Below are 20031 nucleotides of genomic sequence, written 5' to 3' on the forward strand. Positions count from 1 at the left end.
TCTCATACTCCAGAATGTATTGTGTGGGAATGGAGCGTGTGTGTGGTAGGATTGTCATACTCCAGAACGTATTGGATGGGAACAGATGGAGTGTGTGATAGGATTCTCATAAATCTGAATGTATTGGATGGGAACGGATCGAGCCTGTGATAGGATTGTCATACTCCAGAATGTATTGGGTGGGAATGGATGGGAGTCTGTAGTAGGGTTCTCAGACATCGGAATGTATTGGGTGGGAATGGATGGGAGTGTGTGGTAGGATTGTCATACATCGGAATGTATTGTGTGGGAATGGATGAGAGTGTGGTAGGATTGTCATATTCCAGATTTTATCGTGTGAGTACGGATGGGAGTGTGTCGTATCATTGTCATACTCCAGAATGTATTGGGTTGGAACAGATCGAGTGTGTGGAAGGATTCTCATACTCCAGTATGTATTGTGTGGTAATGGATCGTGTGTATGGTAGGATTGTCATACTGCAGATTGTATTGTGTGGGAATGGATGGGAGTGTGTGTTATCATTGTCATACTCCAGAATGTATTGGGTTGGAACGGATCGAGTGTGTGGTAGGATTCTCATACTCCAGAATGTATTGTGTGGGAACGGATCGACTGTTTGTTAGGATTGTCATACATCAGAATGTATTGGGTGGGAACGTATGGGAGTGTGTGGTAGGATTGTCATACGTCATAATGTATTGGATGGGAACGGATGGGAGTGTGTGGTCGGATTGTCAAATGCCAGAATGCATTGGGTGGGAAAAAATGGGAGTGTGTGGTACAATTGTCATACTCCAGAATGTATTGTGTGGGAATGGAGCGTGTGTCTGGTAGGATTGTCATACTCCAGAACGTATTGGATGGGAACAGATGGAGTGTGTGATAGGATTCTCATAAATCTGAATGTATTGGATGGGAACGGATCGAGCCTGTGATAGGATTGTCATACTCCAGAATGTATTGGGTGGGAATGGATAGGAGTCTGTAGTAGGGTTCTCAGACATCGGAATGTATTGGGTGGGAATGGATGAGAGTGTGGGAGGATTGTCATATTCCAGATTTTATCGTGTGAGTACGGATGGGAGTGTGTCGTATCATTGTCATACTCCAGAATGTATTGGGTTGGAACGGATCGAGTGTGTGGTAGGATTCTCATACTCCAGTATGTATTGTGTGGTAATGGATCGTGTGTGTGGTAGGATTGTCATACTGCAGATTGTATTGTGTGGGAATGGATGGGAGTGTGTGTTATCATTGTCATACTCTAGAATGTATTGGGTTGGAACGGATCGAGTGTGTGGTAGGATTCTCATACTCCAGAATGTATTGTGTGGGAACGGATCGACTGTTTGTTAGGATTGTCATACATCAGAATGTATTGGGTGGGAACGTATGGGAGTGTGTGGTAGGATTGTCATACGTCATAATGTATTGGATGGGAACGGATGGGAGTGTGTGGTCGGATTGTGAAATGTCAGAATGCATTGGGTGGGAAAAAATGGGAGCGTGTGGTACAATTGTCATACTCCAGAATGTATTGGGTGGGAATGGATCGAGTGTGTGGTAGGATTCTCATACTCCAGAATGTATTGTGTGGGAATGGAGCGTGTGTGTGGTAGGATTGTCATACTCCAGAACGTATTGGATGGGAACAGATGGAGTGTGTGAGGATTCTCATACCTCAGAATGTATTGGGTGGGAACGGATGGGAGTGTGTGGTAGGATTGTCATACGTCAGAATGTATTGGGTGGGAATGAATGCGAGTTTGTGGTAGGATTGTCGTACATCAGAATGTATTGGGTGGGAACGGATCGAGTGTGTGGTAGGATTCTCATACGTCAGAATGTATTGGGTGGGAATGAATGCGAGTTTGTTGTAGCATTGTCGTACATCAGAATGTATTGGGTGGGAACGGATGGGAGTGTGTATTGGGTGGGAACGGATGGGAGTGTGTGGTAGGATTGTCATATTCCAGAATGTATTGGATGGGAACGGATGGAGTGTGTAATAGGATTGTCAAACATCAGAATGTATTGGGTGGGAGTGTCTGGGAGTGTTTGGTAGGATTGTCATGCATCAGAATGTGTTGGGTGGGAACGGATGGGAGTGTGTGGTATGATTGACATATGTCAGAATGTATTGGGTGTGAACAGATCGAGTGTGTGATAGGATTGTCAAACGTCAGAATGTATTGGGTGGGAACGGTTTGGAGAGTGTGGTAGGATTGTCATTCTCCAGTATGTAATGGATTGGAACGGGTGGGAGTGTGTGGTTGTCTTGTCAAACGTCCGAATTTATTGCGTGGGTATAGATGGTAGTGTGTGGTAGGATTGTCATACTCCAGAAAGTATTCGGTGGGAATGGATGGAAGTGTTTGGTAGGATTCTCAAACGTCAGTATGTATTGGGTGGGAATGGATGGGAGTGTGTGGTAGGATTGTCATATATCAGAATGTATTGGGTGGGAACGGAAGGGAGTGTGTGGTAGGATTGTCAAACGTCAGTATGTATTGGGTGGGAATGGATGGGAGTGTGGTAGGATTCTCATACGTCAGATTGTATTGGGTGGGAACGGATGGGAGTTTGTGATATCATTGTCATACTCCAGAATGTATTGGGTGTGAACGAATGGGAGAGTGTGGTTAGATTCTCAAACGTCAGAATGTATTGGGTGGGAACCGATGGGATTGTGTGGTAGGATTGTCATACAAAAGAATGTATTGTGTGGGAATGATTGGGAGTGAGTGATAGGATTCTCATCCTCCAGAATGTATTGTGTGGGAACGGATCGAGTGTGTGGTAGGATTCTCATTCGTCGGAATGTATTGCGTGGGAACGAATGCAAGTTTGTGGTAGGTTTGTCGTACATCAGAATGTATTGGTTGGGAACGTATGGGAGTGTGTGGTAGGATTGTCATACGTCAGAATGTATTGAGGGGGAATGGATGGGAGTGTGTGGTAGGATTCTCATACATCAGAATGTATTGGGTGGGAATGGACTGGAGTTTGTGGTAGGATTCTCATACCTCAGACTGTATTGGGTGGGAAAGGATGGGAGTGTGGTGTAGGATTCTCATGACTCAGAATGTATTGGGTGGGAACGGATGGGAGTGTGTGGTAGAATTGTCATACGCAAGAATGTATTGGATGGGAACGGATGGGAGTGCGTGGTAGGATTGTCAATTGCCAGAATGCATTGGGTGGGGAAAAATGGGAGTGTGTAATAGGATTGTCATACATCAGAATGTATTGGGTGGGAACGGATCGAGTGTGTGGTAGGATTCTCATGAATCAGAATGTTTTGGGTGGGAATGGATGGGAGTGTGTTGTAGAACTGTCATACGTCAGAATGTGTTTGGTTGGGAATGAATGCGAGTTTGTGGTAGGATTGTCGTACATCAGAATGTATTGGATGGGAGCGTATGGGAGTGTGTGGTAGGATTGTCATACTCCTGAATGTATTGCGTGGGAACGTATGGGAGTGAGTGGTATCATTGTCATACTCCAGAATGTATTGGGTTGGAACGGATCGAGTGTGTGGTAGGATTCTCATACTCCAGAATGTATTGTGTGGGAAAGGATCGAGTGTTTGTTAGGATTGTCATACATCAGAATGTATTGGGTGGGAACGGATGGGAGTGTGGGGTAGGATTCTCATAAATCTGAATGTATTGGATGGGAACGGATCGAGCCTGTGATAGGATTGTCATACTCCAGAATGTATTGGGTGGGAATGGATGGGAGTCTGTAGTAGGGTTCTCAGACATCGGAATGTATTGGGTGGGAATGGATGGGAGTGTGTGGTAGGATTGTTATACATCGGAATGTATTGGGTGGGAATGGATGAGAGTGTGGTAGGATTGTCATATTCCAGATTTTATCGTGTGAGTACGGATGGGAGTGTGTCGTATCATTGTCATACTCCAGAATGTATTGGGTTGGGATGGATCGAGTGTGTGGTAGGATTCTCATACTCCAGTATGTATTGTGTGGTAATGGATCGTGTGTGTTGTAGGATTGTCATACTGCAGATTGTATTGTGTGGGAATGGATGGGAGTGTGTGTTATCATTGTCATACTCCAGAATGTATTGGGTTGGAACGGATCGAGTGTGTGGTAGGATTCTCATACTCCAGAATGTATTGTGTGGGAACGGATCGACTGTTTGTTAGGATTGTCATACATCAGAATGTATTGGGTGGGAACGTATGGGAGTGTGTGGTAGGATTGTCAAATGTCAGAATGCATTGGGTGGGAAAAAATGGGAGTGTGTGGTACAATTGTCATACTCCAGAATGTATTGGGTGGGAACGGATCGAGTGTGTGGTAGGATTCTCATATGTCAGAATGTATTGGGTGGGAACGAATGCAAGTTTCCGGTAGGTTTGTCATACATCAGAATGTATTGGATGGGAACGTATGGGAGTGTGTGGTAGGATTGTCATACTCCAGAATGTATTGGGTGGGAATGGATTGAGTGTGTGATAGGATTGTCATACTCCAGAATGTATTGGGTGGGAACGGATTGAGTGTGTGATAGGATTATCAAACGACAGAATGTATTGGGGGGTAATGGATGGGAGTGGGTGGTAGGATTCTCAGACATCGGAATATATTGGGTGGGAACGGATGGTAGTGTGTGGTAGGATTGTCATACATCGGAATGTATTGGGTGGGAACGGAAAGAAGAGTGTGGTAGGATTGTCATACTCCAGAATGTACTGGATGGGAATGGATGGGAGTGAGTGGTAGGATTCTCATACATCAGAATGTATTGGGTGGGAATGGATGGGAGTGTGTCTTAGGATTCTCAGACATTGGAATGTATTGATTGGGAACGGATGGGAGTGTTTGGTTGGATTGTTATTCTCCAGTATGTCATGGATGGGAACGGGTGGGAGTGTGTGGTTGTCTTGTCAAACGTCCGAATTTATTGCGTGGGAAAAGATGGTAGTGTGTGGTAGGATTGTCATACTCCAGAAAGTATTCGGTGGGTATGGATGGAAGTGTGTGGTAGGATTCTCAAACGTCAGTATGTATTGGGTGCGAATGAATGGGAGTGTGAGGTAGGATTCTTATACATCAGAATGTATTGGTTTGTAACTGATGGGAGTATGTGGTGGGATTTTCATACGTCAGAATGTATTGGGTGGGAACGGAAGGGAGTGTGTGGTAGGATTGTCAAACGTCAGTATGTATTGGGTGGGAATGGATGGGAGTGTGGTAGGATTCTCATACGTCAGATTGTATTGGGTGGGAACGGATGGGAGTTTGTGATATCATTGTCATACTCCAGAATGTATTGGGTGTGAACGAATGGGAGAGTGTGGTTAGATTCTCAAACGTCAGAATGTATTGGGTGGGAATGAATGCGAGTTTGTGGTAGGATTGTCGTACATCAGAATGTATTGGGTGGGAACGGATCGAGTGTGTGGTAGGATTCTCATACGTCAGAATGTATTGGGTGGGAATGAATGCGAGTTTGTTGTAGCATTGTCGTACATCAGAATGTATTGGGTGGGAACGGATGGGAGTGTGTATTGGGTGGGAACGGATGGGAGTGTGTGGTAGGATTGTCATATTCCAGAATGTATTGGATGGGAACGGATGGAGTGTGTAATAGGATTGTCAAACATCAGAATGTATTGGGTGGGAGTGGCTGGGAGTGTTTGGTAGGATTGTCATGCATCAGAATGTGTTGGGTGGGAACGGATGGGAGTGTGTGGTATGATTGACATATGTCAGAATGTATTGGGTGTGAACAGATCGAGTGTGTGATAGGATTGTCAAACGTCAGAATGTATTGGGTGGGAACGGTTTGGAGAGTGTGGTAGGATTGTCATTCTCCAGTATTGGGTGGGAATGGATGGGATTGTGTGGTAGGATTGTCATACAAAAGAATGTATTGTGTGGGAAAGGAAGGTAGTGCGTGGTTGGATTGTCATACGTCAGAATGTATTGGGTGGGAATGATTGGGAGTGAGTGATAGGATTCTCATCCTCCAGAATGTATTGTGTGGGAACGGATCGAGTGTGTGGTAGGATTCTCATTCGTCGGAATGTATTGCGTGGGAACGAATGCAAGTTTGTGGTAGGTTTGTCGTACATCAGAATGTATTGGTTGGGAACGTATGGGAGTGTGTGGTAGGATTGTCATACGTCAGAATGTATTGAGGGGGAATGGATGGGAGTGTGTGGTAGGATTCTCATACATCAGAATGTATTGGGTGGGAATGGACTGGAGTTTGTGGTAGGATTCTCATACCTCAGACTGTATTGGGTGGGAAAGGATGGGAGTGTGGTGTAGGATTCTCATGACTCAGAATGTATTGGGTGGGAACGGATGGGAGTGTGTGGTAGAATTGTCATACGCAAGAATGTATTGGATGGGAACGGATGGGAGTGCGTGGTAGGATTGTCAATTGCCAGAATGCATTGGGTGGGGAAAAATGGGAGTGTGTAATAGGATTGTCATACATCAGAATGTATTGGGTGGGAACGGATCGAGTGTGTGGTAGGATTCTCATGAATCAGAATGTTTTGGGTGGGAATGGATGGGAGTGTGTTGTAGAACTGTCATACGTCAGAATGTGTTTGGTTGGGAATGAATGCGAGTTTGTGGTAGGATTGTCGTACATCAGAATGTATTGGATGGGAGCGTATGGGAGTGTGTGGTAGGATTGTCATACTCCTGAATGTATTGCGTGGGAACGTATGGAGTGTGTGGTAGGATTCTCATACTCCAGAATGTATTGTGTGGGAAAGGATCGAGTGTTTGTTAGGATTGTCATACATCAGAATGTATTGGGTGGGAACGGATGGGAGTGTGGGGTAGGATTCTCATAAATCTGAATGTATTGGATGGGAACGGATCGAGCCTGTGATAGGATTGTCATACTCCAGAATGTATTGGGTGGGAATGGATGGGAGTCTGTAGTAGGGTTCTCAGACATCGGAATGTATTGGGTGGGAATGGATGGGAGTGTGTGGTAGGATTGTTATACATCGGAATGTATTGGGTGGGAATGGATGAGAGTGTGGTAGGATTGTCATATTCCAGATTTTATCGTGTGAGTACGGATGGGAGTGTGTCGTATCATTGTCATACTCCAGAATGTATTGGGTTGGGACGGATCGAGTGTGTGGTAGGATTCTCATACTCCAGTATGTATTGTGTGGTAATGGATCGTGTGTGTTGTAGGATTGTCATACTGCAGATTGTATTGTGTGGGAATGGATGGGAGTGTGTGTTATCATTGTCATACTCCAGAATGTATTGGGTTGGAACGGATCAAGTGTGTGGTAGGATTCTCATACTCCAGAATGTATTGTGTGGGAACGGATCGACTGTTTGTTAGGATTGTCATACATCAGAATGTATTGGGTGGGAACGTATGGGAGTGTGTGGTAGGATTGTAAAATGTCAGAATGCATTGGGTGGGAAAAAATGGGAGTGTGTGGTACAATTGTCATACTCCAGAATGTATTGGGTGGGAACGGATCGAGTGTGTGGTAGGATTCTCATACGTCAGAATGTATTGGGTGGGAACGAATGCAAGTTTCCGGTAGGTTTGTCATACATCAGAATGTATTGGATGGGAACGTATGGGAGTGTGTGGTAGGATTGTCATACTCCAGAATGTATTGGGTGGGAACGGATTGAGTGTGTGATAGGATTGTCATACTCCAGAATGTATTGGGTGGGAAAGGATTGAGTGTGTGATAGGATTATCAAACGACAGAATGTATTGAGGGGTAATGGATGGGAGTGGGTGGTAGGATTCTCAGACATCGGAATATATTGGGTGGGAACGGATGGGAGTGTGTGGTAGGATTGTCATACATCGGAATGTATTGGGTGGGAACGGAAAGAAGAGTGTGGTAGGATTGTCATACTCCAGAATGTATTGGGTGGGAACGGATTGAGTGTGTGATAGGATTGTCATACTCCAGAATGTATTGGGTGGGAAAGGATTGAGTGTGTGATAGGATTATCAAACGACAGAATGTATTGGGGGGTAATGGATGGGAGTGGGTGGTAGGATTCTCAGACATCGGAATATATTGGGTGGGAACGGATGGTAGTGTGTGGTAGGATTGTCATACATCGGAATGTATTGGGTGGGAACGGAAAGAAGAGTGTGGTAGGATTGTCATACTCCAGAATGTACTGGATGGGAATGGATGGGAGTGAGTGGTAGGATTCTCATACATCAGAATGTATTGGGTGGGAATGGATGGGAGTGTGTCTTAGGATTCTCAGACATTGGAATGTATTGATTGGGAACGGATGGGAGTGTTTGGTTGGATTGTTATTCTCCAGTATGTCGTGGATGGGAACGGGTGGGAGTGTGTGGTTGTCTTGTCAAACGTCCGAATTTATTGCGTGGGAAAAGATGGTAGTGTGTGGTAGGATTGTCATACTCCAGAAAGTATTCGGTGGGTATGGATGGAAGTGTGTGGTAGGATTCTCAAACGTCAGTATGTATTGGGTGGGAATGAATGGGAGTGTGAGGTAGGATTCTTATACATCAGAATGTATTGGTTTGTAACTGATGGGAGTATGTGGTGGGATTTTCATACGTCAGAATGTATTGGGTGGGAACGGAAGGGAGTGTGTGGTAGGATTGTCAAACGTCAGTATGTATTGGGTGGGAATGGATGGGAGTGTGGTAGGATTCTCATACGTCAGATTGTATTGGGTGGGAACGGATGGGAGTTTGTGATATCATTGTCATACTCCAGAATGTATTGGGTGTGAACGAATGGGAGAGTGTGGTTAGATTCTCAAACGTCAGAATGTATTGGGTGGGAACCGATGGGATTGTGTGGTAGGATTGTCATACAAAAGAATGTATTGTGTGGGAAAGGAAGGTAGTGGGTGGTTGGATTGTCAAACGTCAGAATGTATTGGGTGGGAATGATTGGGAATGAGTGATAGGATTGTCATACTCCAGAATGTATTGGGTGGGAACGGATCGAGTGTGTGGTAGGATTCTCATACGTCAGAATGTATTGGGTGGGAACGAATGCGAGTTTGTGTTAGGATTGTCGTACATCAGAATGTATTGGATGGGAGCGTATGGGAGTGTGTGGTATGATTGTCATACTCCTGAATGTATTGAATGGGATAGGATGGGAGTGTGTGATAGGATTGTCATACTCCAGAATGTATTGCGTGGGAACGGATGGGAGTGTGTGGTAGGATTCTCATCCTCCAGAATGTATTGTGTGGGAACGGATCGAGTGTGGTAGGATTCTCATTCGTCAGAATGTATTGTGTGAGAATGGATCGTGGGTGTGGTAGGATTGTCGTACATCAGAATGTATTGGATGGGAACGTATGGGAGTTTGTGGTAGGATTCTCATCCTCCAGAATGTATTGTGTGAGAATGGATCGTGGGTGTGGTAGGATTGTCATACTCCAGTTTTTATTGTGTGGGAACAGATGGGAGTGTGTGGTATCATTGTCATACTCCAGAATGTATTGGGTTGGAACGGATCGAGTTTGTGGTTGGATTCTCATACTCCAGAATGTATTGTGTGGGAACGGATCGAGTGTTTGGTAGGATTGTCATACATCAGAATGTATTGGGTTGGAACGGTTGGGAGTGTGTGGTAGAATTGTCATACTCCAGAATGTATTTGGTTTGAACGGATCGAGTGTGTGGTAGGATTCTCATACATCAGAATGTATTGGGTGGGAACGGATGGGAGTGTGTGGTAGGATTCTCATTCGTCAAAATATATTGGGTGGGAACAGATGGGAGTGTGTTTTATCATTGTCATACTCCAGAATGTACTGGGTGGGAACGGATGGGAGTGTGTGGTAGGATTCTCATACCTCAAAATGTATTGGGTGGGAACGGATGGGAGTGTGTGGTAGGATTGTCATACGTCAGAATGTATTGGGTGGGAACAGATGGGAGTGTGTTGTATCATTGTCATACTCCAGAATGTATTGGGTGGGAACGGATGGGAGTGTGTGTTAGGATTCTCATGCTCCAGAATTTATTGTGTGGGAATGGATCGAGTGTGTGGTAGGATTGTCATACATCAGAATGTATTGGGTGGGAACGGATGGGAGTGTGTGGTAGGATTCTCATTCGTCAGAATGTATTGGGTGGGAATGGATGAGAGTGTGGTCGGATTGTCATATTCCAGATTTTATCGTGTGGGAACGGATGGGAGTGTGTCGTATCATTGTCATACTCCAGAAAGTATTGGGTTGGAACGGATCGAGTGTGTGGTAGGATTCTCATACTCCAGTATGTATTGTGTGGTAATGGATCGTGTGTGTGGAAGGATTGTCATACTGCAGATTGTATTGTGTGGGAACGGATGGGAGTGTGTGGTATCATTGTCATACTCCAGAATGTATTGGGTTGGAACGGATCGAGTGGTAGGATTCTCATACTCCAGAATGTATTTGGTGGGAACGGATCAAGTGTGTGGTAGGATTCTCATACATCAGAATGTATTGTGGGAACGGATGGGAGTATGTTGTAGGACTGTCATACATCAGAATGTGCTTGGGTGGGAACGTATGGGAGTGTGTGGTAGGATTGTCATACGTCAGAATGTATTGGATGGGAACGGATGGGAGTGTGTGGTAGGATTGTCAAATGTCAGAATGCATTGGGTGGGAAAAATGGGAGTGTGTGGTACAATTGTCATACATCAGAATGTATTGGGTGGGAACGAATGCAAGTTTGTGGTAGGTTTGTCGTACATCAGAATGTATTGGATGGGAACGTATGGGAGTGTGTGGTAGGATTGTCATACTCCTGAATGTATTGAATTGGATAGGATGGGAGTGTGTGGTAGGATTGTCATACTCCAGAATGTATTGTGTGAGAATGGATCGTGGGTGTGGTAGGATTGTCATACTCCAGAATGTATTGTGTGGGAACGGATCGAGTGTTTGGTAGGATTGTCATACATCAGAATGTATTGTGTTGGAACGGTTGGGAGTGTGTGGTAGAATTGTCATACTCCAGAATGTATTTGGTGGGCATGGATCGAGTGTGTGGTAGGATTCTCATACTCCAGAATGTATTGTGTGGGAATGGATGGAAGTGTGTGGTAGGATTCTCATACCTCAAAATGTATTGGGTGGGAACGGATGGGAGTGTGTGGTAGGATTGTCATACGTCAGAATGTATTGGGTGGGAACGGATGGAAGTGTGTGGTAGGATTCTCATACCTCAAAATGTATTGGGTGGGAACGGATGGGAGTGTGTGGTAGGATTGTCATACGTCAGAATGTATTGGGTGGGAACAGATGGGAGTGTGTTGTATCATTGTCATGCTCCAGAATGTATTGGGTGGGAACGGATGGGAGTGTGTGGTAGGATTGTCATACTCCAGAATGTATTGGGTGCGAATGGATCGAGTTTGTTATAGGATTGTCATATTCCAGTCTGTATTCGGTGTGAACGGATGGGAGTGTGTGGTAGGATTCTCATGCTCCAGAATTTATTGTGTGGGAGTGGATCGAGTGTGTGGTAGGATTGTCATACTACAGAATTTATTGGGTGGGAACTGATGGGAGTGTGTGGTACGATCGTCATACTCCATAATGTATTGGGTGGGAACGGATCGAGTGTGTGGTAGTATTGTCATACTCCAGAATGTATTGGGTGTGAATGGTTGGCGTGCGTGGTATGAGTCGAAGGAGAAATGTCTCTGATAAAACTTCCGATAATAAGCCGACACAAAATTCATCATGGAGCATATCTTAGAGTGACTTTTGGGTTTCGAACATAGAATATGTGCCGATCCGCAAGCCCTGCCTGCCATTTAACCCCCCACCTTAATTTCCTCCATATACCTGTCTAGTAGTCTCTTAAGCTTCACTAGTGTATCTACCTCCACCACTGACTCAGGCAGTTCTTTCAGCACACCAACCACTCTCTGAGTGAAAAACCTTCCTCTGATATCCCCCTTGAACTTCCCAGCCTTAGCCTTACCTTAAAGCCTTGTCCTCTTGTACTGATCAGTGGTGCCCTGGGGAAGAGGCACTGGCTGTTCACTCTGTCTATTCTTTTTAATAACTTTTACACCTCTATCATGTCTCCTCTCATCCTCCATCTCTCCAAAGAGTAAAGCCCTAGCTTCCTTAATCTCGGATCATAATCCATACTCTCCAAACCAGGCAGCATCCTGTAAATCCCCTCTGTACCCTTTCCACTGCTTCCACATCCTTCCTATAGTGAGGGAACCAGAACTGGACATAGTACTCCAAGTGTGGCCTAACTAGGATTTTATACAGATGCATCATTCCATCGCGACTCTTAAACTCTATCCCTCTACTTATGAAAGCTAACACCCCATAAGCTTTCTTAACTACCCTATCTACCTGGAAGGCAAATTTCAGTGACCTCTGGACATGATCCCTCTGCTCCTCCACACTACCAAGTATCCTGCAATTTATTTTGTACTCTGCCTTGGAGTTTGTCCTTCCAAAGTGTACCACCTCGCACTTCTCCTTGTTGAACTCCATCTGCCACTTCTCAGCCCACTTCTGCATCCTGTCAATGTCTCTCTGCAATCTTCGACAATCGTCTACACCAGAGGTCGGCAACCTGTGGCTCCAGAGCCACATGCGGCTCTTTGATCTCTGTGATGCGGCTCCCCGTGGTTTGTTAGCTTTTGAAATGTAATTCGAAATTTGAAGATTATGGTGATCTTGTACTTTGCGGAGACACCGTTTCCTAGCACATCCGAACAATTAGCCACCGTTCCGACTAAGGGAGATAGCCTACGGGGGTTTGTGAGTACGTGTCTTTTGGAGCATCCGCGCCCATGGGGACGGGTTGAGGGAGGCTTTAAAGCAAGGCTGTTCGAATAAAGTTACCTTTGACTGCAGTCTTTATTTTAGCGCTGCGTGTAGCGCTACATCGCTACAACGTGTTTTTTATCGCTATTAATATACATCACCACTGCCAATGCCTGACACCCGCCAGTGCGCGCTTTCTTTTAATTCTTCGATCCAAGGTAGGCTACCTATGTAGTAACCTTCAACCCAACGTCTTTTTTTCGGAGTTCAAAATGTTTTTGTTGCATGCAGAAATGTAATTTCGTTTTCTCTGCAGGAGTTCATCAATTTCAAAAATGCAACACATTATAGTTTGTTTATACATAGCATAAAGGCAAAAAAAACCCGTTGTATGCAGTGTTATTTCGTTTTGTGGCTCCCAGTGTTTTCTTTTCTGTGGGAAATGGGTCCATATTGGCTCTTTTAGTGGTAAACGTTGCCGACCCCTGGTCTACACTATCCACAACACCACCAACCTTTGTGTCATCTGCAAACATGCCCACCCACCCTTCTACTCCCACATCCAGGTCAATAATAAAAATCACAAAAAGTAGAGGTCCCAGAACAGATCCTTGTGGGACACCACTAGTCACAACCCTCCAATCTGAATGTACTCCCTCCACCACGACCCTCTGCCTTCTGCAGGCAAGCCAATTTTGAATCCACCTGGCCAAACTTCCCTGGATCCCATGTCTTCTGACTTTCTGAATAAGCCTACCATGTGGAACCTTGTCAAATGCCTTACTAAAATCCATGTAGATCCCATCCACTGCACTACCCTCATCTATATGCCCGGTCACCTCCTCAAACTCCTCTAACAGGCTTGTTAGGCACGATCTGCCCTTCATAAAGCCATGCTGACTGTCCTTGATCAGACCACGATTCTCTAAATTCCCATAGATCCTATCTCTAAGAATCTTTTCCAACAGCTTTCCCACCACAGATGTAAGGGTCACTGGTCTATAATTACCTGGACTATCCCTACTACCTTTTTTGAACAAGGGGACAACATTCGCCTCCCTCCAATCCTCCTGTAACATTCCCGTGGACACCGAGGACATAAAGATCCTAGCCAGAGGTTCAGCAATCTCTTATCTTGCCTCGTGGAGCAGCCTGGGGAATATTCCGTCAGGCCCTGGGGACTTATCCGTCCTAATGTAATTTAACAACTCCAACACCTCCTCTCCCTTAATATTAACATGCTCCAGAACATCAACCTCACTCATGTTGTCCTCACCATCATCAAGTTACTTCTCAGTGGTGAATACGGAAGAGAAGTATTCATTGAGGACCTCACTCACTTCCACAGCCTCCAGGCTCATCTTCCCACTTTTATTTCTAATTGGTCCTACCTTCACTCCTGTCATCCTTTTATTCTTCACATAATTGAAGAATGCTTAGGTTTAGTTCACTTAGATTTAGCAAATGTCTCTGGCTACCAGTTTTCTGTTCCTTGACAAAGTATTGTGGATTCAGTTTGGGATAATGCATTCCTAAAAGCTGCGGATCGCAGTCCAGATGCTGTTGGTGTCTGTTGGATGGATGCAAATTAGAAGGTGTGAAGTTTATATGTAGCCTAACACAAAAGGTGCTGTGTTTGTGTGTGTGTGTGTGTGTGTGTGTGTGTGTGTGTGTGTGTGTGTGTGTGTGTGTGTGTGAGTGTGTGTGTTTGTGTGGGCCCTTAACTTCTGGTGGAGTCGTCGGGCCGCTGTCACGACAAGCTTTTTGCACCGATCGTTTTGCTGATTGCTCATCATACGGCGTGTCTTGGGTTTCCCTTCCCACCATTATGGACATTTACACTACACAGTGCATCCACAAAGCAAACAGCATTATGAAGGACCCCACGCACCCCTCGTACAAACTCTTCTCCCTCCTTCCGTCTGGGAAAAGGCACCGAAGCATTCAGACTCTCACGACCAGACTATGTAACAGTTCCTTCCCCCAAGCTATCAGACTCCTCAATACCCAAAGCCTGGACTGACACCTTACTGCCTTATTGTCTTGTTTATTATTTATTGTAATGCCTGCACTTTATGCTGTCTTGGGTAGGTCTGTAGTCTAGTGTGGTTTTTTTCTGAGTTGTTTTTTATGTAGATCAGTCTAGTTTTTGTACTGTGTCATGTAACATCATGGTCCTGAAAAAACTTTGTCTCATTTTCACTATGTACTGTACCAGCATTTATGGTCAATATGACAATAAAAGTAACTTGACTTCATCTGAAACCTGGCGGAACCCATCCCTCTCCAGGTTTTTGGAGCCAGCTGGATTTGAACTCAGAAGTCTAGTGCTGACGCGACTATGCCACCAGCCAGCCTACATCATGGGCCATGCATAACTAATGTGTAATAGACAATTCCTTCAGTTACTCTGCATTAATACAAAGGTGATGAGGCATGTCCTGGTTCAACTTGCAGGCTGTAGAGGAGATGCTCAGAATGAGGAAACGTTCTGCAGGTGTGTGATCGGAACTTCATGTGAGTGGGTTATGGTTAGGACGTTGCTGAAAAGTCGTTCCCTAATGAAGGTGCCAGAGTTGAAATGGGCTAGAAGAAATTTGGTATTGCAAACTTAGGACAAACAATGGAATTCAGAACTAAAGTAGGGTGCTACCTGGTAAGATGGAGAGAATTAATAGGTTTTAAACTTAAAAAGAACCAACTAAACTAAATTCTTGCTGTCCAAATCCATGACCTGTAATCTGCTCAGGCAGTTATGTTAGTTAGGGCACAGCAGCCCTCAAAAGTGGTATGGAGCCCTCATTTTATCATAAGATCATGAGACGTAGGGACAGAATTAGGCTACTCAGTCCACTGAATCATTCAACATCATTAGTAAGAGTTCTGAAACAAGTAGAAAGACCTTGATTGGGTGGTGACGAATAAGCCAATTTCTGCCAGGTTGACCATAGAACATAAGAGCAGAATTAGGATCATTAGGCCATTGAGACCACTCCGCCATTCCATCATGGCTAATTTATTATACTTCTCAACCCGATTCTCCTGATTTCTCCCTGTAACTTTTGAGACCATGTCAACCTCTGCTTTAAATATACCCAGTGATTTGACCTTCACATTCTGACATGGCAATGAATTTCACAGATTCACCACCCTCTAGCAAAATAAATTCTTTCTTATCTCTCTATCCTGAGGCTGTGCCCTCTGGTCTTAGACTCACACACTGTAGGAAATATCTTCTCCACATCCACTCGGTCTAGGCCAGGGATGGGCAAACTTTTTGACTTGTGGGCCACAAAGGGATCTAAAATTTGACAGGGGGGCCGGACCAGGAGCAGATGGACAGAGTGTTTTGGTAATACACCTCATAAGAGAAAATAAAATATCATGGGATATGTAGAAAACATGTGCTTTAATTTCAATTGAAAATGAACAAATGCATTACAACAAAATATCTGTCTTTGAAGTCCCATGGTATTTAGCTATTTATTGAAATGACTTTTAAAACATTGAAAATTAAATGAATAAAATACAGCTTTTTTAATAGTAACAGTTATTATTTTAAAGCACTGAAAATTCTGTTATCCTTCAAGATATTATCATCATCACTCTCCTCCTGACTGTCTTTATTTCAAAAACGGTAGGAGATGCAGGTCTACTTGTCCTGCTCCTTCTTATTCAATTGTCCCCTGTGCCAAAACTCAACAACGACCAGCACAAGGACAGAACAATGACAGCGCGCCAGTATGCGGAGCGCGTTATTTGATCTGGACCGCATTTTTTATTTTGAGAACGTATGTGCACCTGCGCACTACTCATGTCCATCACTTAACAGAAATGACATGTAACATGTAAGGCTTATTGAAAAAAATATTTTCAAATGCATTTTTTACATAACACAACGAAGAAACTTATTTTTAATTTCAGTGGGAACAGAGTTGTTGGTCTCCCTTTTTAGCCAGCGCTTCAAAGTCTGGATTTAGTTTTGTTGTGGCGATTCTCAGGATGGATCTGAGGTGTTGGTCAGTTAACTTGGATCTGTGGCTGGCTTTGATGATGTTCATGACGCTGAACGCCTGTTCACACAAATAGGTCGAGCCGAACAAAGAGTAAAGCGCAAATGTTGAGTAATACACTGCACCTCAACAAAGGTCAATGTATATAGAGTGCGTCATCTATTGGGAAAACGCCAGAATTGCAGGGAAAAAACGTTAACAAGGTTTATTAATATAATTTCAGCAAGTTCTGCGGGCCGGATTAAAAAGCTTAACGGGCCGCATATGGCCCGCAGGCCGTAGTTTGCCCATGCCTGGTCTAGGCCTTTAAGTATTCAATTGGTTTCAATGAGATCCACCTTCATTCTTCTGAGCTCCAGCAAGTACAAGCGCAGAGCTATCAAACACATCTCATACATTAACTGTTTCATTCCTGGAATCACATTTGTGAACCTCGTCTGGAACTTCTCCAATGTCAGCACATCTTTTCTTTGATATGGGACCCAAAACTGCACACAATAGATTAATGCCTTATAAAGCCTCACAATTACATCCTTGTTTCTATGTTCTAGTCCTCTTTGAAATGAATGCTCACACTGCATTTGCCTTCCTCACCACAGACTCAACCTGGAGATTAGGGAATCAAGCACAAGGATGCACAAGTCCCTTTACACCTCTGATTTCTGAATGTTCTCCCCATTTAGAAAATAGTCTATGCAGTTACTCCTTCTACAAAAGTGCATGACCATACTCTTCCTTAAACTATGTTCCATCTGCCACTCTTTTACCTATTCTCCCAATCTGTCCAAGTCCTTCTGCAATCTCCCTGCTTCCTCAACACTACCTGCCCCTGCACTTGTTTGAATCATCTGCAGACTTGGCCATAGGGCATTATTTTCATCCTCCAAGTGTTGACATATAAATTGAAAAGAAATGATCCCTGCAGAACACCACTAGTCTTCTATCCATGTTGGTATCTTTCCTGCAATAACGTGGGCTCTTATTTTGTTAAGCAGCCTCATGTGTAGCACATTGTCAAAGACCTGCTGAAAATCCAAGTAAATAACATCCACTAACCCACTTTGTCTATCCTGCCAGTTACTTCCTCAAAGATTACCAACAGGTTTGTCCGGCAGGATTTCCCCTCAAGGAAACCATGCTGACTTCGGCCTACCTTATCATGTGCTTTTAAATACTCTGATACCTCATCCTTAATAATAGGTTCCAACATCTTCCCAACCACTGAAGTCAGTCTAACAGGCGTATAATTCCTTTTCATCTGCCTCTCTCCCTTCTTAAAGAGTGGAGTGACTTTTAAAAATTTCCAGTCCTCCAGAACCATTCCAGAATCTAGTGACTCTAGAGAGATCTCTTTAGTTAATTCTTACAGAATCCTAGGATGTAGTCCATCTGGTCCAGATGGTTTATCTACCTTCAGACCTTTCAGCTTCCCAAACACCTTGCATTTGGTAATAGCAACTAAACTCACTTCCACCCCCTGACACTCCCAAATTTCTGGCATACTGCTAACGTTTTCCATAGTGAAGACTGACATGAAATACTTCTTAAGTTCACCTGTCATTTCTTTGTCTCCCACTGCTATCTCTCCATTTTCCAGCTGTCCAATAACCACTATCACCTCTCTTTTATTCTTTATACCTGTATATCTGAAAAAAACATTTGGGATCCTCTGTGTTTTTTGTGAGTTGGCTAAGCAATCAATGGGCTACAATGACATGAAAAAATATCAGAGGAAAGTTCTTTGAGGTATAAGCTCTGTTTGCTAGATGGCGCTTATTTGGGCTCTCTACATATTAGTGCATCAGATGCTGAAGCATGGGGAATACAAGGAGGAATTCATCCATTACCAGGAGAAATGAGATTTAGCAGACACTTTCTCATGCAAATTTGAGTGCACATAACATTGCTGTACTATTGAGTTTCCAGGACAGTTTTACTCAAAGAAAAATCTGACAAATGCACTTAACACATTTGCTTCTTCAGCATAAATAAAAGTTCCTCGGCCTTTAAGTTGCAGCAGTCTTTTACCTATCTGCACAAGCGTCATACAAGGATGCAATTTTCCTACTGAGTGACAATTTACTGAAAAATACCTACTGATTGTTTTCAATTGACTTTGGAGATCGTGGAGCATTTTGATGTACCAGTACGTGTCAGCAGTAAATTCTCCTTTCATATTTATTTGATTATGTGGCTTTGCAAGATCTTTCCACAGTTTAACATGACCACTGGTAAATGGATAAGAAAGTAATAATCCATTGTATCTCATTTCAGCTTTCATCAGTTTTACAGTTTGCATTTTGAGACTCAAGTTGAAACTTCAATGATATTTAATGGGAAGAAAGGATTTAATTTTTTACAACACTTTTCATTCTTATTGAATTCTATTATATTGTAACTGCTGGGCTAGTTTGATAAGGAGTGTGCAGAACATAAATGTATGTATTTAACAGAATTTTTAAAATCCCAATAAGCTTACGAAACAAGATATTTTAGGATAGAAAACTATTCTTCTGCAGAAAGCATTTAACTTTTCAATTGCAGATGTTTTTCCACAAACAGTTAATTACATGTCTTTACACTGAACAAATAGTGTTGAACTTTTTAGTTTGAATAATTTACCAAGTGATACAGATTTAACTGCATGGAGAGATAATGCCAGATGCAACCAAATGTGTGGAAATTTAAGTTGTCCACGTCGGGGAGAATAGGATAAGAGATCATTAGTTACATTACTCTCTCACAAACCACCAACCACCTATCCACTCTGATTATCTGCCCTATTTATGAAAGAAATTGTGGTGCCTGCATTGGCTTCATCAGTCATTTCAACTGACAGAACCAAAGTAAAAGGAAGCCATTTATGATCCCAAGGAGCTGCTGATGAAAAAATGCAGATGTATTTCAGAACAGAAATAAGATATTGACCTCCTTTACTAGGTAAAATAAGCACAAGGAAGTCCTGCAGCAGGATTTTAGTGAGGTCATGTCAAAAATACCGGGTGCAGCTTTGGTCCGTCATTTAACAAAAGTCTTTACTTACCACAGTGGAAGTACAGCAAAGCTCACCAGATTGACTACTGGGTTAAAGGGATTGTCTCATGTGAAAAGATTGAACAGAATAGGGCTATGCTGTCTGGGAAAGAGAATTACACCCATCAAAACATTTGAGTTTTGGGATGTTAGGGATGTCAGGCATCAGTGGGCTTGTCTCTGATCAACTACTTTCTACTGGGG

The sequence above is a fragment of the Hypanus sabinus genome, chromosome 3 (assembly GCF_030144855.1).
Source record: "Hypanus sabinus isolate sHypSab1 chromosome 3, sHypSab1.hap1, whole genome shotgun sequence".
NCBI classification, from domain to species: Eukaryota; Metazoa; Chordata; class Chondrichthyes; order Myliobatiformes; family Dasyatidae; genus Hypanus; species Hypanus sabinus.